We start from the raw sequence: 23456 nt of genomic DNA, 5'->3' as shown, positions 1-23456 counted from the left end.
GGGTTTTAGTTGTTTAGGGTTTTCTTTTGTTGTTCAATAATAAATAGACCTTTTAGCCTCATTGTAACATAGTTTAGAGACATGTAGTTGCTACAACTCTTCTCAGAGATAAGCTACCATCGCTCGACATTAGGGGAATTTTGAGGTCTAAAATGGGCCTCCTAAGAAAAATGTAAAACCAAAATAAAATTTATAAGAAAAAATAGGATTCAAAATGATGACCTCAACCATGGGGGATGATTCACCATTTTTTGAGTAAAAAACTAAAAGGATTAAAAAATAATAAAATAATAAAACTACTTTTTCAACTCGTATTTTCAACTTATCTCCTCAAGGTTTTACTCAAATTTCGAACGGGAGTACTTGTTGGATACAAAATTTAATTACTCATCCAAGGAGTACCCATGTTGCATACTTTCGATGGACCATGCTACACGAAAAATGAGACATACATGAAAAACATGATTGCAATCATGTTTTTCATGTATTTCTCATTTTTCGTGTAGTAGGGTCCATCGAAAGTATGTGACATAGGTACTCCTCGTATGAGGAATCAAATTATGAATCCAACGAGTGTTTCACAATTTCACTTTTTATGCTCACAATTTCACTTGCACACACATTCACCCCACACACTAAGCTCACTTAAACTTTGTATAAAGGGTATCCTCTTTCCAGAATCTTTGTACCTAATTTATTTGAGCTTATATTTTGTTGCACACCCTAAGTGAAGCAAAGTATTTCTAAAAATAATCTTAACCTAAACACACTAAATTCTCCACAAGGGCCACAAGATAATTTATAGTTTAGGCTAGGACCATGGTGATAGGTAGCACATAAGCCATCATGGTTGTTTTTCATATTGAAACATAGAAAGTTGTCTTTTAGGGAGCTTAAAATCCTACATCATCCAATGAAAAATCTAGTACATGGAGAGAAACTCGTGAAGGGGTAAGGCCTAGGTGGCAGATTATCATAGACCTTCATGTTGTCTCCCTACACGTGGTAGGGGTTTTGGGTCCAAAAATGGCAACCAGAATTTGAGATTCATCCATTCCCACTGGATGCATGTAACTTAGTGACCAAATATTAGGGCATATTTCCCTATAGGTTGAGGTGTAGAAGCAGTTATACTTGAGGTGATATTGGTCAAGCTACTAGAAGCATTTGCATCTCATTTGGGATGTAGCCCCAATACGTTTGGCCACTATAACCCTCTACATACCTTGGTTGGTTTTTTGGCTACTAGAAGCGGTGCCAGTGACATTTATGACGTGGCCCCAATACCCTATTCTAAAATATTCACAAGGCCCAGTTACTACTTGAGCAGAAGGACACTAGATATCTTTAGGAATTTTTCTCATACACAAAACCTCAATTAAACCTTTTTTTTGGTTTTTTCACACATTAAATTAAAGGGAAAATTAACCATTTATTTTTCGCTCTCTCTTATGTACATGATTAATTTGTGTTTCCTAAAGAAAATGTATGTGTTCAGGTGTGCTTACAAATGCAACATTTGTGTTTTTGATTTATTTCCTTTCTTGCCAACTGATTTATTTATCGATATAGAATGTTTGTCATTAGTTACATGTTTCTGTTGGCTTGTTGGGACCTAACCCAAGTTCAGAGTTAATTATCCAAACAAATCCCTGTACTACTGGCCCTTTCGGCAATAGTCCACGGAGCGCAAACTGAGGTCTCATCTGAAGTAGTATGGGAGGGTGCTAGATCCAGGTTTTCGCACCCTTGAGATGTCTGAGAGGTTCGACTGGTCCACTGTTTGTTCCTGCACGCAGGTTGCTTCATGCACTTTCCCGCTCCTCGTGGCTTGATACACTACCTTTGCGCAGCCCTAACCAAGGGCTGTGGAGCTCCTGCATTGCACTCTGTGCTATTACCCAAGATCTTACTTATCTTCTAGTACTAGTTAATTACCTTTGCATCCTTGAATGTCTTAAGTTATAATTAGTTATACAAAAACATTCATACAGGTTTGCGCAGTAAATAAATAATATACCTACAAATTATATCCAATCATGCATTAAACTAGGAAAAGATACACAGAAATGTAGTAAACCTTTTCTTTATTGATTCTCCCAACAGTTACAGAATCAACCTGCCCTGCGCACTCAGATGCAGGGGTCCGCGCACTCAGCTGCGGACTACTAGGCCTCTGTGCACTCAGTTGTAGAGCCTTCTCCTACTCTATGACCCATAGACACACTTTACACTTCGACCCAATCACTTAGACTTCTCCTCTTTTTCTATTCTATCTTCTATCAGTTATCCTATACACTTAGAGCCTCGCTCTATTTATACAATCCCATGGTCCACAGACCATGGGTAGGTCTATCCAGCTGACATTACATTACGAAAACTAGGGTGGACAACCCTGTGACTCTATTATAATTTCGTGCCCCGCACCCATAATTCGCAGAGCTCTTACCAAAAAGATTCAGTCAAAACTTGGGCTTTAAGCCCCAAAACCTGCCTTGGGGGGATTCCATGCCCAATAGGCCCCCAACACAAACATCGTGACTCGCCCTCGAGTCACTCTGTCGGCGCAGAGATCTTTGTGCGGAGTCCCTCCAATTGTGCTCGAACTGCGACAAGGTCAACAGTGCACTCAGTTGCTGCCTGTTGGATCTGCTGCATGTGTTGTTCCGAGACCGTTGTGTCAGAAGTCTTCCTCTACATCAGTGTGTGCATCCCCTGCATGTGTGCGAGCTTGCCTTCAATTTCTGCTGTGATGGTGAAGGCCTTGTCGATTCAAGGCTGAACGCGTGCCTTTAGGACTTCTTCCTTGTGTTGTGTCGCATCCACCTATTCTTTTAGCACTTTGGCCTGTTGCATCCGGGCGAGCCTCTGAGTGAGGGCCACCCTATGCGCAGTTCCTTTAACATTGTCATATTGCTATTGGAGTTCTCGTGCCTCTGTCTCTAAGCACTAGATGTTGGGGTCCTCCTACAAATTTTTGAGGACCTCAAATGATTCTTCCAACATGTTGGTGTTGTATCGCACTGCACTGCCAATTTCGTCCAGTCCCACTGTGATAGTGCTAGCGCGCTGTTATCTAACTTCCAGAGGGGTGGATGGTTGCGCCTTTAACCGCAACTTGGTGATCTAAAGGTTTAGCTCCAGCTGAACCTTTTTCATTTCCCCCTGCGCCTCACGCACCCCTGCTGCTAACCTGTGGACGCATGCCTCTGCTGGACTGTCTGCTAGGATGGCCAGCTCCAAGATGCTTTGACAAGCTTCATCTATGACGTATACTACCTATTGATTATGTGACATCACTTCATCGCGCTGCAAACTTAACTGTTCCATATTGATTTTCTACTCGCTGATGACTTGCAGTGCGCGACTCTCCCTAGTCCGTAGTTCTATAGTTATCCCATCCTGTAGAATGTATAAGGTGTCCTACGAGAGTGCAACGAGGTTGATGCCAAGACCCTTTAGTGCACTAATTGTAGGCCTATCGGCCTCATTTTCTGTCACTAGTGCCCCTTCTAGCAGCACTACAGTATTCGTCACCCGAGCGCGCATCATCTATTCTGTTGCCGTTGTTTCGACTACGAGGCTGGTTGAAAGGGTACCAGCCTGAGGAGTGTGCACCTGCAACTCCTGTAGCTATGCTCTGAGGGCCCCCAACACAATATGGTTCTCTTGCATGAAATTTTGGAGGGCCTTGGAGGTGACATCGCGCACTGTCTTGTTGATGTCATGCAGATCACCCTGAGTTAGGGTGATCGGGTCAATAGACAACTCCGATGCATTGACCTTCTTGCGCGACCCTGTCTACTCAGCTGGGTGCTGGCGCTTCAACTATGTTGACGCGGTTTGTGGGTCTGTGCCTCCCTCTTCTTCGTCTATGTCCTGCCCATGCAAAGGCGATGTTTGGCCCTCACACACCTTCACAGTTTCCTCCTGTGTTGCTACTACTGCTGCGGCCTTTTCTTGCTCATTTGATCTCTATGCAGTGTCCAGCGCCGGCAGCACTTCAGCTGTCGCTGCCTCCTTCCTTATTTTTTCTGCCAACTGTGCGATATGCAGCTTGGCCTCATCTTTCTTCCTCTGTGCTGCCGACTTCTCTATCTCCACGATGTCTGGAGTGCACCACTCCGGCAGCCATGCCTCCAGTACGTTAAAGATGACGTCGTCCGTGGCTACAAAGGGTATATTTCTCCATTGTTTGGTCGGGTCCTTGCACACTCTGATGTAAATGTTATGGATGTCCGCTTTGAATTCTTCAAAACTCTCTAGGATGTTATAGACAGTGGGTGACAATCGCGGCTTGTGGTTGATCCCCATTCAGAGGTTCATCTCCATGAACACCTAGAATATTTTACTGTCGCGGATCCTCTTGGCATTCTTTGTGGCCCAAAGCAAAGCATACTTCGCTGCCTCTGGCAGATCCTTGTCAATTGTGGGGAATTGACTATCCTCCAGTAATTCCCCTGCCATGAGCACTATGGATAGCAGAAGCCATGCATAGTGGAATGTTTTTCCCTATTCCTGAGCTTCGCAGAAACTCTCTAAAAACTCCTTGCAGAGGAACTCAGACCAGTAAAACTGGACTCCCTCCACGCACTGCTCAGCCAGTGCTACCACCAGCGTGGGTAACCCGTCTGCGTAGCACTTACACATAACCTTATCGGCCAGTATTTGCGTTTCCACTTTCACTGCTTGTCATTTATGCTGGATATGGTGTATCCCCTTTTCTTCTTTGCCATCTTGTACTTTTTTCTTCATGGCCTCTGCGATGGCCAAGTCACTGCTTTTCCTTTCTGAGATTTCCATGGGGTCCTCTCCATTGCATGTAAGCTTGGAAATGCAGTGAATCAAGTCTGCCATGATGCGGATGGGATCCTCCAGCCACAAACACCCATCATGCACCAGGTAGAGCAGCTGCCTGATGACGAAAATGGTTACCGAGGCACGGTGGAAATGCGGCACCCAGAGCAGGTTCAGTAGCCCAGCCTTTTCCACTCCGCGCAACCACTTTTGTGGCTCTAATTATGTAACCCCCGCCACGGTGTTCTGCTTGGGCTTCATGAGGTGCGAGGTATCAAGGTGAGGGACTTCTCATGGTCAACGAGGTCCCAATATTCAAATTTTAAGCTCGGCGCCCATCCCAGGTGTGTGCCCTCAGAAATAATGTTGTCTGGGAGAAGCGGGATTTAAAGTGAGCTTTTGGTCTCGTCAAGGTCCTTGGGCACTTTAACCTTCCCTTTTCGCGGGGGGACATAGGTGGGTAGCTTTGTCGAGGGGTGCACAGGCTGAGTTTCCTCCTCCATGCCTTCATCCTCGTCCTCTGCGATGATAAGATCCTCCAGGTCTTCTTCTTCTTCATCAGTCTCTATGGTGATGGCTTTCCCCTTCTCCTCCATTAACAACTTGGTGCGAAGCGGGTTTTGCGGGGACACACGTATGGGAACCATCGCTTGTTTTTCCTTCTTGGGTCTTGGCGTGCGTGGTGATTTCAGAATTTCTACCACAATCCTGGCACCTTCCGGGGCATCCCCCACAGTCAAGACCCGTGCAGCCTCTTCAGCGGTCATTTCTATTATCTCCATAACATCCTCAGTTGTTGCCATCGTGTCCATCCCGAAACCTAGCACTCGCAAACTCAGGGGCTCAATCAATGCTCGACACACAATAATCAAGGCTCTGCTCAATAGCTCAATTCTCAAATGACCAAGTTTTGTTTGCTAGGCAGCCCCTTGTAATTTATAGCACTTTTTGAATTTGAATTCGACCGTTCCCCCCATATCTGATTCATTGGCAACAGATTTCCCCAAATCTTGCCCATAAATCGCGTCTTAAATGCCTATCGCCCACTCCATTTGGTCTTAAGTCGAGCATCCCACCATGAACAGTGACTTCAATGGTCACTTTTTGGTCAACCGGCACGACAACGCAGCCCCCCGTGCGCGAGCGTGGACCTTGTGACTCTTTGCTTTTGTGCGTAGCTCCAACATCGCGCAACTCTCCAGCAGAATAGTTTATAGTCCTGCGCTTCCTTTCAACTGCCTAGAGCACTAAGACTGTACTTCCTTCGGCTAGTCAGGTGGTTGCACCACCCGTGTGAAGTTTCATCCTGTCATCCATTATGTTTCCTGGAGAATACCCACCTTTTATTATTACAGTCGGCATTGCGCACTTTACCATCTACAACGCGCTACCCTATTCAATACGCTTAGCAATGTGCGGTCCAAGCCAAGGCATCAGACTGATCAATTCACAGCGATAGGCCTTAAAATTGTCATTGCAATCGTACGCATCCTGCCTTATCACCTTGGTCTTTTTGCTGAGAAAATCTTCCTTTATATCGTCCTCTAGCTTCTTGACTTCCGCGTCCACCAGAGTACTTTTCTTCCTTAATCGTACCCTTTCTTCCTCAAGTTCTTGGAGTCTAAAATTTCCTTGTTGGATTTCTACTTCCAAGGCTCCACGAACCGTCGTATCTATTGGTGCTATCATGTGCAGTCTAATCTCTCCAAGTACTAAAGGGCTTACAACAATTGCTTCATAGTCTAGCCTAGGCGGTGCCTGTGTGGTCAGGTTTTTGCACGCAGTCCTATAAGCCTAGAGAATGCTGGTATGTGCATGTCCCAGTCAGTCTGCTTCACATTGTGGACCTTGTTCAACACTTCGCGTACTTTGTTAAAAGCTTCTGCATGGATATTCTTCTACGCACTTGGTCTTTCCATACTTCGTGGTCCCAACTGGAGGGGTCATTCGCGCCATTGCCTTACCCGCACCTGCTTACTGATCATGTCTCCTACCACGAGGACGGTGTGCATTCATGCAGGTTTCGCACCATATGCCTGTATCCACCTGGATAGGTGGGTGTGTGGGCCGGTTCGTCTATCATACTTGTCTTTCAATCACATTTGAGGCTTCCCAAACCGCATGCGCATCATCCTTCTGCATTCGCGCCAGTCCTCAAAACTTCGTTGGTGCGTACCCCACCATCTTGCGGGCGTAGCTCAGAGTACCCATTTCAAAGCATCAAAACACTATTGTTCTAGTGCTTCTCTTTCAAATTTGTTCAAGAAGTCATCCACCTCATTTAACCCGTCATACGTAGGTAGATCTCTTACCTCTATCGCTATGCAGCGTAGTGATCGCATCATCATGTTACAGTTGAGCGTGGTTACCTTGTGTAATCGATTATGCCATCGTTCTATCTCCTCATCTGACTCTGATGTGCAGGAGCTTTCGTGCTCCCAAGAGATTCATCCATCCACGGTTGGATTTATCCAATCTTGCTCGCTCACAATTATCTTGTAGATGTAGTCCAGATCGTCGTCACTATCATAGTCATGAATTGGCTCCGTGTAGCGCGATCCTTCTGCAAGGTCTAAAGTTCCACTACGCGCAGTGATTTTTTCTCAAAGATCATCTTGTGCTTCTTTAGATTTATCACTCCATTCATGTCAGTGGCCCAATCTATTCCTAATTACGCGAGGTAGGGATTGTTGTCATCAACAATCTCTATCACTTCAAAATCTGCTAGAGCGCTTGCTCCTTTGATATCTATTGTGATTCCCTGTAATCTCCCCATAGGTAGGATCTTTTGCTGGTTCACCATCCACAGTTGGATAGGATACCATTGCAGCGTAGGCCTGCCCATGCGCTCCCATGTCTACTTTGGCAAGACGTTCACGTCTAATCATAGATCCAGAATTACTTGGTCCATCTTATATACCCCAATCTCTATGGTCAATCTCATTTCCCTTCCTATTCTTGTTGTGTGCTTCTCGAGCTTCCGGACTACGCGCGGTTCTCCTGGTGTGGTCCTAGTGCATCTAGTTATGAGTTCTTGCAGCCTCTTTATAGCCTTGATGTTGCGCAATAGCTTCATGCATGTCTCTAAGAATGTAGTGAGCATCGATGGGTCCATTTCCAGCTCCAGTCTATCTTTACTTCTTGAAGTGGAGGCATCAGCGAAGCTCCTCTTAGCTTCCATGAAGGTCTCCTTAGCGCACTCCAAATCAAATTATGGTTCCTTCGTTGGAGCCTTGCGAACCCAGGTACTTTCTTTAAGCTTCTTGCCTTTGTCATCTCCTGTCGTAATTCCACTCCGGAGCACGATATTCACATTAGGGTCTTCCTCGTGCAGCTCAGACCTCATCATTTGTAGGTTCTGAGTCAGGAAAGGTTGGAGTGCTCCTTTATCGCGCAACCTCGCTATCAATGTGGGACAATCCTCTGTCTCATGGTCAAACAACGTACAATACAAGCATGATGGTTGCGTTGGATTTGTACAATTACGAGCATAATTCCCTGGCCCTCTGCAATTGTAACATATCAGTTGTCTGTGACCTCTTCCTGGTCCCCCTCCACCTCGCCTGATCCGCGTCCCTGAAATCTGGTGCACGCCATTCCTGTGTTTTGATCGAGGGCCCGTATTTCAGCCTGAACTCTATAGGTAGGAGTTCGATCCATCATCAATTCATAACTTCGACAGGTGCGCTCATCATGTCCTACCAACCTAAAGAAATTACAGAACAACTGTTGTGAATTATGTGTATACTTTTGTAATAGATGGCAATTATCTGTAGCATGCTTTCCTCCTATCTGACAAATCACGTACCACAATGCAGGCACTGCGCTTGGTCCTGCTTGTGCCTCTAGTCTTAGTGGAATTGGCCCTCCTCCCACAAGGTAATTCGTGAACACCAGGAAGTGGTCCTTGTCGTGCCCCTAACCTTTGCATTTTATGCACCATACCTCATTGCGCATCTTTGGGCGGGTTGTCCTGTCTTATTTCAATACCTGCATCTCCAGGCACAAGTTTTTCAACTGCGCGTGAATATGCTGAACTCCCAAGTTAGGACCTTGTATCGGAGTCTCGTGCAATCTCATCGCAACCTCCAAAGCCTCAGCAAGAGTGGTTAGCCTTTATTGCGATAGCGCATTTCGTAGATGTGGCATTAACAATGCTATAAAGAATTCACGGTGTTTCCTATCTGTTAATGTCATGTTCGCTTCGCGAATTGTGCACTTCACTCTTTGATCCAATTCCCATGGGGTATTGCTTTGTAGCATTGTGATCTCCTTGAATCCAGTGATCGACTATGCCTTGGACTTTGGCCTGCTAAATTCTTTGTTTAGCGCAACTTGGATATTCATGATCCTCGCATTCGGATTGTCATTGGAATGCTTAATGTACCAGGTCAGCGCGTGATCCTGCATAGCGTTGACCAACTTTGCCTTCTTTATATTGTCGTCCGTGGCACCCTGTGATTCCCATAGAGCTTTTATCACGAACCAAAACTGGTCCAGATCTTTATTCCCTAGCCCCTTGAACACTAGTATCTTTATCGCACTTGCCATACTACTTTACGGTGGTGGCAGAGGTGGTATGGGTGAAGACGGGGGTGAAGACGATGAAATTGGTGGTGGTGTGGGTGGGGGTGGTATGTGCGGAATTCTATACCTTATCAGATAGATTGCACTTCTTGGCGAGACCTTCGCAAGCTCTTCTTCGCCCCTTCACGGAGGTGAAATCAAGGGGCTAGTTTCTAGTTCTGTTCTACCTTCGTTTCTATAGATTCTCCCACTCCTCATAGGCCCAAACATCAATTTATTTGCATAACCCGCTTTTCACACAGTAGAATTTTAATTCAAGTGTTCAAAGATTTAACGTACTTACCTCGCGATCCCTTAAGGAAGCATCGTTCTACCTCGCTATAGCTGACTGAAGTATCTACCATGAATTCGATGATGAATCTTCCTATGATTCTATCGAGCCAGTGATCGATAACGCGTGCGATATTATCTTCTGATTCCTCTAGTCTGCGCACCAATTCTGGAGTCCACACAATAGTTTTGTCGAGTTTACACCTTCCTTGGATATTTGCTAGCTTCGCGATCCACTCGTACAACTCAGTGGGGAAGGATGCAAAGAAAATTTCGTGGATCTATGTATATAAGTAGCAGTCTAACCACTCTTCCTTTGATAGTCGTGGATTCCTGTTTTCCTGCGCCATGAACTCGTGAATCTTTCTGTCCAACCAATCTTCAATTCCTTTCTTTGTCGGATTCCAGTGATATGACATCAGACATCTCTATGCAGATCCTAGTCCCAGCAATGGAACCATTTTTTGGCTTGTTGGGGCCTGACCCAAGTTCAGAGTTAATTAGCCAAACAAATCCATATACTACTGGCCCTTTTAGCAACAGTCCGCGGAGCATGGACTGAGGTCTCACCTGAAGTAGTATGGGAGGCTACTAGAACCAGGTTTTTGCACCCTTGAGATGTCTGAGAGGTTCGAATGGTCCACCGTTTGTTCCTGCATGCAAGTTGCTTCGCGCACTTTCTCGTTCCTCGCGACTTGATACACTGCCTTTGCGCAATGCTAACCAAGGGCTATGGAGCTCCCGCATCGCGCTCTGTGCTATTACTCGAGATCTTACTTATCTTCCAATACTAGTTAATTACCTTCACCTCTTTGAATGTCTTAAGTTTTAATTAGTTATACAAAAGCATTCATACAGGTTCGCGTAGTAAATAAACAATATACTTGCAAATTATATTCAATCATGCATTAAACTAGGAAAAGATACACAGAAATGTAGTAAAAGTTCTCTTTATTGATTCTCCCAACAGTTACAGAATCGACCTGCCCCACGCACTCAGCTGTATGGGTCTGTGCACTCAGCTACAGACTACTAGGCCTCTACGCACTCAGCTACAGAGCCTTCTCCTACTCTATGACCCACAGACACATTTTACACTTTGACTCAATCACTTAGACTTCTCCTCTTCTTCTATTCTATCTTCTATTAGTTATCTTATACACTTAGAGCCTCGCTCTATTTATACAATCCCATGGTACACGAACCATGGGTAGGTTTATCCAGCCGATGTTACATTACAAAAACTAGGGTGGACAACCCTGTTCGCGGAGCTCTTACCAAAAAGATTCGGTCAAAACTTGGGCTTTAAGCCCCAAAACCTGCCTTGGGGGGAATCCATGCCCAACAGTTTCATAGGGATTATATCATCTTCAGGTGCATGCTTCATATAATTCACATTATCATGAAAATTTTGTTACCTTTCATACACGCTGAATGCTTTTACCTTTTATCATATTTTGAATCACCCTTTTTGTTGACATAGGGATCGATAATTTTACTGACCTACTCTCTTCTTCGACCCATCATTCCCTGTGCTCAGAACCTTTTTCTTTTCATGTTTCAACTTAGAACCGTTGTTCCATGTCGCTAGAACCCTAAGGTGTGCAAATTCATTTTTATTTATTGAAGATGAATGCTTTTGTCTTTCATCATATTCTGAATCACCCTTTTTGTTGACACATAGAAAGATACCTTTATTGGTGCGCTCTTCTTCAAACCATCTTTCCCTGAGCTCGAAACAATTTTATTTTCATGTTTCAACTTATAATCCTTGCTCCACGTCAACCTCTACTACCTAGCTACCAACTGTAAAATTATTTTTCATTTAACTTTTCCCTAGGGTTTGTGACTAGAACCCTAGGGTTTCGAAATTTATTTTTGTTGAGTGAGGAGGAATGATTTTACCTTTCATCATATTCTGAATCACCCTTTTTGTTGACAAGGGGACCGATACCTTTATTGGTACACTCTTCTTCGATGCATCTTTGTTTGAGATTGAAACCCTTTTATTTCCATGTTTCAAATTAGAATCCTTGATTCGTGTCAACTTCTACTACCTAGATGTCTACTATCAAATCATATCATGACCTTGCACCTATGGTGATTTCTTAAACAACCACATGAGGGAGAATATGTGTCCCATCAAACTGATCAACTAGATGATGATCAATATGTGCCCTATAGACCTCATCAACCACTAGAGGAACATGTGCCCTATCGAGATGATCAATTGTCCCTACGGGAACAACATGTGCCATGTCAAGTTAATCAACCAATGGAGGAATAAGATTTTCCCTATCAAGCAAATCAACCACTGTAAGAACAAATTGTTTCCCCTCAAGTTGACAGGTTAACAAGGAGTTGCAGTGGTTTGGAAAGGGGTGGACCATTTGCAGAAAATATGGATGCAAGCACAATAGAGGACCTTGGGGAGCCTATCGACGCTCGCACTATTAGAGACCATGTCAATAACATAATTCAACAACATTTTGAGAAACTTTCAATTGTTGCACAAGCTCAGATACTACATGGGTTGATCAACCATAAGAAAATAAAACATGCCACAAAGATTTTGGGTGTCCAAGATGTTAAAAGCAAGAAGAAACATATGAATGTCACTGAAAATATATCAAAAACATTCACTATGCTTGGAAAATCAAGAAAACTTGGTGTTTGAGGTACGCGCAGGGAAATTACAACTTCTATTATTGCACCAAGTACATAAAGACAACAAAATTTGGTAACAATGTCAAAATTTCTCCGTGTCTCGCGAAAAACCTTACACAAGCATACCAAATTCAAGGTTCGAGTGAATGAAAATCATGAATCTACTTGTTGGGATCTTATCACCGGGCAACCCTACCAAGACAGGCTTACACTAGGAATAAGAGCATTTGTGGTACATTTTTGGCAGAACCATTCACATGCTATTCCAAATAGAAAGCATTTCATACCAGGGAAAATTTTAAGAACCCCCCCTAAATTTATAAATATAATAAATGGGCGAATATCCATGGTATATAGGAAAAATGGAAGGCGATTTTATCAATAATATAATATGTATATATAATTTTTTGCGAATCTCTCACCAAGCATGGCGAATATTTACTCAATTATAAAATCTTGTAAGATCTTGGTGAGTCTTTCACTAAATAATAAAACTTTGTAAAGTCCTAGTGAATCTTAGCATAGGCTACATGCTGGTTTAATTCCCCCATTTGAATAGGCTACATTCCAGGTGAATACCATGGGTCAATACTATGTGCCATTTTGGTGAATACCATGGGTCAATACCATGTGCCATTTTTATTTTTATTAATTCTAATATTAGGGTTAATAATGGTTTTTTGCATGGTATTAATAACAATCTAGTCCATGGTATTTGTCCCATAGTATTTTGGCCATAGGTTTCACCTAAATATAACCCATTTTTTGAGTGTTCGTAAATATAAGGTGACTTATGGAGTAAATATAAAAAAAATGTTTTATTTGTTTACCATACCTCTCGTTTATTTATATTTTTATTAATTTACCATACCTCTTTTACAAATATGGTATTTGGCCCATAGGATTCACTTAAATAAAACCTCTTTCTTGAGCCTTCATAAATAGAACAAGGGTTATGGACTAAATATAAAAAGAGGTTTTATTTATTTACGATACGTCTAGATTATTTATATTTTTATTTATTTACCATACCTTTTGAGTAAGTATAAAAAGATGTTTTATTTATTTACCATACCTCCACTTTACTTATATTTTTATTTGTTTACACCCTTACATGTATATAAGGTGACTTATGGAGTAAATATAAAAAATGTTTTATTTATTTACCATACCTCTCATTTATTTATATTTTTGTTAATTTACCATACCTCTTTTATAAATATGGTATTTGGCCCATAGGATTCACTTAAATAAAACCTATTCTTGAAAATGGGCAAATGGATTCACTTAAATAAAACTTATTCTTGAAAATGGGCGAATGGAAGTTTGTAAGCCCTAATTTCAAGGGCTAAATTTACCTTTTTTACCCTCTCCCTTAAAATAAGGTGGGCTATTTAAGGTGATTTGTAAAAATGTACTATGATACAAAATATTCGCCCACTAAAAATTTAAAACCCCTTAATTTCGCCAAAGGGCGAACATTCGCCCCTAAAATTATCCTTGTTTCGTACGAAATCGCATAACTAAAGGTGAGTATGTGGAACATGACAAGCACATTTTAGAAATCAAATAAGTTACACTATTCGAGGAATTTCAGGAAAGCGATTGTCATGTGAAGATATCCATAAGGATGTTTCAAAAATTGAAGCCATGGTTTATTATGCCTAATACAATTTGCGACACGTGTTGTTGACGATATCATGTTGGATTTCATCTTCATTATGAAACTTTCCAGGAATTTTACAAGAACAATAGTCATGACGACCCTCCTCCTCCTATAATGTGTGATTTTGTTTCATCAATATTGTGCAAAAGGGAGCGAGAAGATTTGTATTATAAGAAAATAATTATAGGTGGGAGAAGATGCACTGAGGTAATCTGGCGTTGTTCGATAGGAGATTTATTATTGATCCAAACTAGTCTAGGATGTCGGATGTCACCATCACATGGAAGCATTATGAGTATGTCGTGGGAAATCAACCATCTTCTTCAACTGTGACGCCTAAGAGGATCAACTTTGTTGAGGATGAGATTCCTATTTCACAATTCATGCGGGTGTTTCAAAACCAAATCTATAAATATATCAAACACTTGCACAGGTCCAAGTGGAAAACCTCTGAATTTAAGAATTCTCACAAAGTATTTTAGCCAGGCACAATCTTATCAGTGGTGGACTTTGCTAAGAATTACACATTTCTTCTTAGACAAATATACAGAGAGAGTATTATCACTCAGACCAAGTGTCCATATTCGTACATGTTCTATAAATACATGCACAATTGAACATTGATGGTACGGATAGCACTGACAAGTCAAGTGATGTGATTAAAGAATATCACTTTTGCATTAGTGATGATCGTGAGCATGAAACATTGTTTGTAAAACATTTCTTTAACTTGATTTATGAACCAATAAAAAAAAAGTGCATATCATTTAGGAAGAATTGGATATGGTCGGATGGCTGTGGAGGACAGTTCAAGTCAACACACACTTTTTATTAGTTGATCCGACTACACAAGAAGGAATTCAGATAGACGAAGACCTGAATTTAGGGTGTGCGGCTGCATGATTTAGGTGACCCGTTGTGTCATCCGACGAGCTCGCCTGCAAATGGGAGCTCCACAAGCGGAGTATCCAAACAGGGTGCAAGGAAACAAAGTTGTTAACGTTAACGAATGAGACAGAGCTAATCGTTGTTAACGTTGGGGAGGGATGGAAGCTGTTCACTTGAAGGACCTTGCCGAGATGTGAAGGGGTGTGAAACCTAAAGGGTGTTTTGTCGACCCATTAGCTTACTCTGTGTTAAATGTGTTCCTACCACATTGGCCCCCAGGATAGAATTTCACAGCAATGTCTAATCATTTTGTTGTAGATTCATAAATATTGTGGCAAAGTGTTAAAGGTTGTTGAATCCATGAAGTATAGTTAAATTGGGTTGTGTAGGGTTTAGTTTGAATTACGTGTTAAACTATTTTAAGGGGCGTTCATCCAACTTTGAGGCTAGTTTCGTTTAAGCTCAACCTAATTCAAAAAGGGAAAATAAAGTGTTGAAAGATTGTTAGATCTAAAGTATTTTAGATTCAATACTTTTTACTCATTCTACAAGGTATTTAATATTTGGTGCAGAGTGATTAGATTTTGATAAATTTGTTTGATTAAAAAATTTATATTTATTATTTAAATTTTGATATCATAAAAATGTGTATGTTAATTATGAAAATCCTTATATATAATGGGATAATTGATTTTCAAATTTCAGCCCTACTCAATAGAAATGAACAAACTCTATGTTTGTTGCATAGATAGAATCAATATGATTCTTTAATAACTAGACTATGCACAAATCAAACTAATAAAGCTCTATGTCAAGCCAAATAGTGAACAATTATATATATATATATATATATATATATATATATATATATATATATATATATATATGCGTGTGTGTGTGTGTGTGTGTGTGTGTGATATTTAAGTGGAGAATTAATGTACGATGGAGATGGTGTTGTAGCAATTATGTTTGGGTGACAGGAAGCAAGGTTGGAATTTCAAAATAGAAATTTGACAGTTTTCACACCTCCCAACCTGTCTTCCAAATTTAAAAGAAAGAAAGTAATGATTTCTTAAATTTTAAGTTGTATTTGACTAGCAAATCACTCCTAACAATGTGTCTGCCAAATCCTACGCATAAATATTTAAAAACTTTCAAATCCAATACCTTACTGTCAACAATAGCATTTAATGATAACAATAAAGTAACCATTGACCACAAAATATTTAATAGGTAAAACAAACATACATGGGTTGAAACATTCCAATTTAACGGGTAATTTGTTTTTCAAATTCCAAACCCTGCGAATGCCTCACCATTATGCTTATAAGGTGTCTACATATAAATCCCTATGGCATAACTTAAGAAGCATTAAGACGTACACAACTTGTGCATGATGGATCTACGGTTCATAGCAGTGACTTCGACAAAAGGGCTTCGTTGAAGGTAAGTTAATCATGATAGGAATTCTTCCCATGAAGGGATGATTCAGGGAAAGGGCTCCCTCGAGGGAAGTTAATCATGATAGGATTTCTTCCCATGAAGGGATGATTTGGATTTCTCTAAATATTTTTCATATTGTATTGTTGTAGAATTATCCATATAATTGACAATGCATTATAGTCAAAATCAATTCAAATGGTATTTCTTTGCTCATTACGAAAGTTATAATTGCAAGAATAGAATAACCACATCTATAAGGTGATTCTAATTTTAACATCTATAATGTGATTCTAAAGATAAAATTAGAGTGGAAACCACATCTATAAGGAAAACTAATAAGATTTCAAAGTTAAGTTTTGTAGAAGCATATATGTTTGAATTGCAAGGTTTTGTAGTAAAAGATTTTACACATCATACCAAACAAAGATTTGAAATTAATGTTTATTTGCTAACAACACCATTCTACACACCATTATGCACTTATTATAGTACTTCATCTCTTTCAAGTAGGAAACTTTAGTTAATGGAATGGTGACATATAAGGTATTAATAATATTTTTTTGCAAAAAAAACGTTATGGGTATTTCAAATTTCAAAACATGTCATCCAAAATGGTTACTTCAAAATTTTAAACTTAAATCTAAAATGGTCATTTCAAAATTTTAAACTTATTTTATGTGTATGGGAAAAATGTTAGTAAAATTGATGCATTGGGGCAATATATGTCAATGGTTAGATTTTGTATTTGTGTAAATCCAAAAATTGACATATACTACCCGGTTTATTAGTGAAGCTCAAAAAATATTGATAACTTATCCCTGCATGGAAGTCGTCGAATCCAATTATCTTTGTACCGTGAACTATAACATTTAATAACGTCCAACAAAATAGATATTGACCACTAAAATATTTGATAGGTAAAAGAGACATTACATGGGTTGAAACAGTGAAATCTAAAGGGTAATATATTTATTAATGTCCAACAAAATAGATATTGACCACTAAAATATTTGATAGGTAAAATAGACACTACATGGATTGAAACAGACAAATTTAACAGGTAAAAAGAGACATTGCATGGGTTGAAACAGTGAAATCTAACGGGTAATTTGTTTTTCAAATTCCTGCGATACCTCACCAATATGAAACAGTGAAATCTAACGGGTAATTTGTTTTTCAAATTCCTGCGATACCTCACCAATATGCTTAGAAGATGTATATGCATAAATGTCTATAATTTTTATCACACAACTTAAGAAGCGTTGAGACGAACACAACTATTACATGGTAAATTTTTGGGGTTGAAAGTAAGTAATTTTGTTATGAGCATTCAATAAGTGGAAGCAGTGGGGTTATATACACTGACCATTAGATTTTAGCAAGTCAATTATTTGTTAATGGATATATACAATCAGTACTCATTAATGCTCATTGGCAAACCATCTATGGTCATATCAGTCACTCCGGCTAAAGGGTTCCTCGCCCGAAAGTATATTAGGATGGTAATTTCTTGATTAATGGTATACAAATATTTTAATGATGACTTTCTCTCATAGCAGCAATGAAGATATAATATTTATTTAGATTTTTTTGTCATGAAAAATTATTTATTTTAGGTTGATGAAAATTAACCACGAGTAAAGTCAGTAAGACCAACATAATCATAACTTATAAGATGGCCACGAATCCAAGAAAATCTGATTTCACCTGAGATACAACCGTAGCCCGACACGCGAGGGATGATCGAACGCCTGTCCCAACAATGATCAACGCCATTAAATGAACGAGTGGGTCGAATTTGAAATGCAATGATATGATGGTACATTGGTAGCTTCTCCTAAATGCTCTCGAAACAGGCCTGGTAAAAGCTGGGCCTATCTAAATTCGCTTGCTTGAAGATTTCAAAGGAAGTATTAACATTTTTTTTCGAAATATTTAAAGTGCAAGGGTCATATGGAAGATTTGATCGTTTATGGTGTCTTTGTTGAATTTTTTGTCTCTCGCTCTCGACCTTCGCCAATTGCCTCTCTGAGCCACGCTGATTCAGCAGATTAATGGAGATGGCGAGGCGCCGGCGATCGGTATCAATTTGGGGACGACGTACTTGTGTGTGGGAGTATGGCAGAATGCCAGATTGGATATCATCGCCAACAAACATGGGAATCCAACCACTCCCTTCGTCGTCGCTTTCACTGATAAAGAGCATCTCATCGGAGAGCCCATTGAAAACCAACTTGAGAGAAATCCCAACAATACAGTTTTCAGTCAATAATCGTCAATCACTATTTATACGATTTTATATGTTGCATTATTCTTATTTTCGTCAAATTTGAATGTCTTTATGGGGTACGTTGTTATATTCTTATATTTTCAAGCTAAGTTGGATTGTTAACTTATGGCAGGTGTAAAGCGGTTGATGGGAAGTCAGTTCTCTGATCTGTCTGTTCAGAGCAATGTGGGGATATGGACTTTCAAGGTCATTCCAGGAGCTGGTGATATGCCCATCATCATTGTGACATACAAAGGGGTGGAAAAGCATTTTGCAACTGAGGAGATCTCTGCCATGGTTTTAACAAAGATGAAGGCAATTGTCGAAGCTCATCTTAGGACCACGGTGAGGAAGGTCGTCATAAGTGTTCCTGCATGTTTCAAAGATTCTCAGAGGCAGGCAGCCAAGGATGATAGTGTCATTGTTGGCTTGAATGTTATAGGAATTATCAACGAGCCCACTGTTGCTGTTGTTGCCTATGGATTGGACTGGAAAGCTAACAGTGTTGGTGGGACCAATGTTCTGAGTTTTGACTTGGGTGGAGGTACCTCTAATGCTTCTATTTTGATTATTGAAAGATGTCTTTTTGAGGTGAAAGCCACAGCTGGTGATAACAATTTGGGATGCGAAGATTTTGATAATAGATTGGTTGACTACATTGAACAATACATTAAGAGAAGGTATAGAAAGGACAGTAGCAGCGATGCCATAGCCCTTGGCGCCCTTGCGAGACTAAGAAAATCGTGCGTGAGGGCGAAGATAACTCTCTCATCAACTGCCCAGTCCACCATTAAGATTGATTCTCTCTTTGATGGTATCAACTTTTATTCCCCCATTACTCGGGCCATTTTCGAAGATGTTAACATAGATTTGTTCAAGAAGTGCATGGAGACAGTTGAAAAATGCCTGCGGGATGCCATGATGGTCAGGAGCTCGATCCATGATGTGATTCTTGTTGGTGGGTCTACTAAGATTACCAGAGTGCGGTCCTTATTGCATGACTTCTTTAATGGCAAGGAACTCTGCAAAAATATTAACCTCGATGAGGCCGTGGCATATGGAGCTGCAGTGCAGGCTGCTATTTTGAGTAGAGAGGGTGATGAGAAAATTCGAGATGCACTTCTTCCGGATGTAACTCCTCATTCACTAGGGATTGAAGTTGCAAATGGTTATATGAGAGTCCTGATCCCAAGGAACACCCTCATCCCCACAAACAAGAAGCGAGTCTATTCTACTGACCCAAACAACCAACCTAGTGTGTCGTTTCATGTGTACGAGGGTGAGAGAAGTCGAACCCGAGATAACAACTTGCTGGTCAAATTTGATCTCTCTGGCATTCCTCCGGCTCCCAAAAGGGTTCCCCGGATAGAGGTGTGCTTTGATATTGATGCCGATGCAAGTTCACCATCGTAAATGACAATGGGAGGTTGATCAAGGAAGACATTGAGAAAATGTTTCATGATGCTGAGAAATACAGGTCCGAGGACGCCAGGAACACGGTGGTGAATTACGCTTACAACATGAGGAGCACTGTCCCATGAAGGATGTTATTGAATAGACCATCTACTTGTTGGAAATAATAATTCCAACTACCACAATAAACATCCTCATAGCAGCCATACTTGCTAGAATTATTTTTGCAAGTTGCATTTTTGTTTGGAGATGGAAGAATCTCGAAATGCAACAAAGAATTTAATGCGCCATACTTGCTAGAATTATTTTTGCAAGTTGCATTTTTGTTTGGAGATGGAAGAACTGAATCCAAAACAGAACTACTTGGCAAACCATTCTCGAAATGCAACAAAGAATTTAATGCATTTAATGTATTTTGTTAAATAAATATGGGCAAGCTTTCATTCCGCAACTATAGCACAGGCTCCACACGTGAGCGACTGTGATCACATTCAACAACAGGAATGTATTAATTATTTTCTATGTCATGAATTAATGTAAAAAATTGTATGTTGAGATAAAGAAGCATGTAAAAGTCATTTTTTGCAAATAAGAAAGAGAGAAAGAGAGTGGGGGTTTATGAGGAGAAAATCATGGTATGTTTTACTGTGTATTATTACGCGCGAAGTGAAAATCTCTATAAACCTTGTTTTTACTTGGTGAATGAGCCGCAGTCTCATATGAATGTATTTTTCATGAATTAGAAGTTAATCCTAAGTTTTTATTGTTGCTCCAAGCTTATTATGTTTTACTCTGAATTTTTTTGCCGTGAGTGAATTATTGTGTTTTTAAGTCTCTGTTTAGCTGCCCGCAAAATCAACTTTGCAAAAGTCTAGTTAAGCAAAATCAACTTTGCAAAAAAAAATTCTAACATGGTATTGGGTTCAACTATGTTAGTGTAAAAACAAGTGTGTTTACTAGCAGTTAAAATTGTTTTGAGGGCATATTGTTTTTAGCATATTTGCCAGCAGGTAGAAAGTTGTTTTTCTTATGCTAAGAAATGGAAACATCAAGCACAAGCTTGACTAATCGTCGAAAACCTCACTTTAATGGAAAAAATTATGATTATTGGGATATTACAATGAAGACCCTATTTTCTTCTCAAGACATTTGGGATTTGGTGGAGAATGGTTTTCAAGAACCAGCAAATGCAACAGCATACAATGCCTTATCTCAACCATAAAAAGATTTCTTAAGGGAGAACAGAAAGAAGGATTCAAAAGACCTATTCTATATTTTCCAAGCAGTTCATGAAAATATTTTCCTGAGGGTTGCAACAACAACAAAGTTCAAGCAGGCATGGGACACCCTCCAGACAGCCTACCAAGGCATGGAAAAAGACAAGACAATAAAGCTACAAATGTTGAGAAGAGACTTTGAAACACTTTGTATGAAAGAGTCTGAGAATGTAGACTTGTTTTTTACACATGTAAGTAGGTTGGTTACTCAAATCAAGTCTCATGGTGAAACACTTGAGAAAAGAAAAATAGTTGAGAAAGTTTTGAGAAGTTTACCAGAAAGGTTTGATGCCATTGTTGTGGCCATAGAAGAGACAAAGGATCTCTCACAGTTCTCAGTGGATGACCTTAATGCATCAATGATTTTTCATGAACATAGACTGAATAGAGCAACAAGCTCCTCATCGGAGCATGCCTTCAAGACACAAGTATCATTTGGTCAAGGTCGAGGCAAAGGAAGATCATATGCTAGAGGAAGAGGAAGAAGCTCACACAGAGGTGGAAGAAGCAGCCCTTCAAGCTCAAGTGGAAGAGGAAACAATCAAAATCTAAGTCAAGGCCCAAGCCAAAATCAAGCACAAGGTCAAAGGTATGATATATATCAAGTTCAATGTCATCACTGTGAGAAGTATGGTCATTATAAAAATGAATGTAGAAAGAAGAAATATGACATTAGTAACAAACCAAGTGTGAATTTCACAAAAGAAAATCAGAACCATGATAGCATGTTTTTAGCTTGTAATGTAGCACAAGAAAAACAGAGTGATATATGGTATCTAGATGCAGGGTATAGCAACCACATGTCAGAAAACATAGAAATGTTTTCCAATCTAGATGAAAGTGTGAAATCTGAAGTGACATTAGAGACTGGTAGCAAAGTCTCTGTCATGGGAAAGGAAGAGTTAATATCCTAACAAAGAAGGGGGAGAAGAAGTACATCTCAGATGTTTACTTTGTCCCTCGTCTGAAGCATAACCTCATAAGCATTCGACATCTCATGCAAATGGGCAACAATGTCCTCTTCAAAAATGATGTGTGCACAATTTTGGATAGACCTCCAAGCAAACAACGGATTGCAAAGGTTCAGATGACAAACAATAGAATGTTTCCTCTAAAATTAAAATCAGATTTGCAAAAAGAAGGTGCACAAGCACAACTCTCAATGAACTCACAAGAGAATGGAAGAAAAGAGGCAGTTGTCACACAAGTAAACTTTCAAGTAGAGGTAAAAGATGAAAATTAGTTATGGCATTTGAGATTTGGTCATCTCAACTTTGGAGGTTTGAATTTGCTGCATAGGAAAGGCATGGTGAAGGGTTGCCACTCATAGAAAAATTGGATAGCCTATGTGAAGGATGTATCTTGGGCAAGCATCATAGAGAGACAATTCCAACAGGAAAGTCAGTAAGGGCAAAAGCACCTTTTGAGATTGTCCACTCAGATTTATGTGGACCAATGCAAACACCATCAATTGGTGGCAGTGACTATGTATTGACTTTCATAGAAGATTACACAAGGAAGATATGGGTCTTTCTCCTAAAACAGAAAAAGTGAAGTGTTTGAGTGCTTTCGCCAATACAAAGCTCTTGTTGAAAAGCAAGTGGAAACTACATCAAAGTCCTCAGGACTGACAAAGGTGGAGAATAAATCTCAAATTATTTCCTTCATTTTTGTAGAGAGCATGGAATTCACAGGAAATTTACAACAAGGTATACACCTCAGCAAAATGGTGTAGTGGAAAGGAAGAATAGGACCATTATGGAAATGGCAAGAAGTATGATGCAGGAAAAACATTTGCCAAATGATTATTGGGTTGAAGCTGTCACTTGTGCAACATATATCTTGAATAGATGTCCAACCAAAAACATCTAAAACATAGTTCCTAAAGAGGCATGGAGTGGAAGAAAGCATAATGTCACTCACATGAGAGTTTTTGAATGTGTGGCATATGCACATGTCCTAGATTATTTGAGGAATAAGTTGGACAACAAGGGGGAGAAATGTATATTTGTTGGATACAATGATGACTCCAAGGCATACAAACTCTACAATCCATTAACCAAGAAGGTCATAATCAACATAGATGTGCAGTTTATAAAAGAGGAAGCATGGGATGGAAGTTTAGAAAAAACAGTCAATGTCAAAGCATGTATACCACATGAGGACAAAGAGGAATCAA

General features: G+C 40.2%; 1 pseudogene; it reads left to right on the top strand.

Moving 5' to 3' along the window:
- The first annotated feature begins 14247 nt into the window (after positions 1 to 14247).
- On the top strand, positions 14248 to 20128 carry LOC149187579 (heat shock cognate 70 kDa protein pseudogene; annotated as a pseudogene).
- The last annotated feature ends 3328 nt before the right edge of the window (positions 20129 to 23456 follow it).

Source organism: Pinus tabuliformis, chromosome 3_1, assembly GCF_031772625.1.
Source record: "Pinus tabuliformis cultivar Carrire ecotype Pingquan chromosome 3_1, CPIR1, whole genome shotgun sequence".
Taxonomy (NCBI): domain Eukaryota; kingdom Viridiplantae; phylum Streptophyta; class Pinopsida; order Pinales; family Pinaceae; genus Pinus; species Pinus tabuliformis.
Note: the sequence above shows the minus strand (reverse complement) of the source record. Positions and strands in the feature narration are given on the sequence as shown.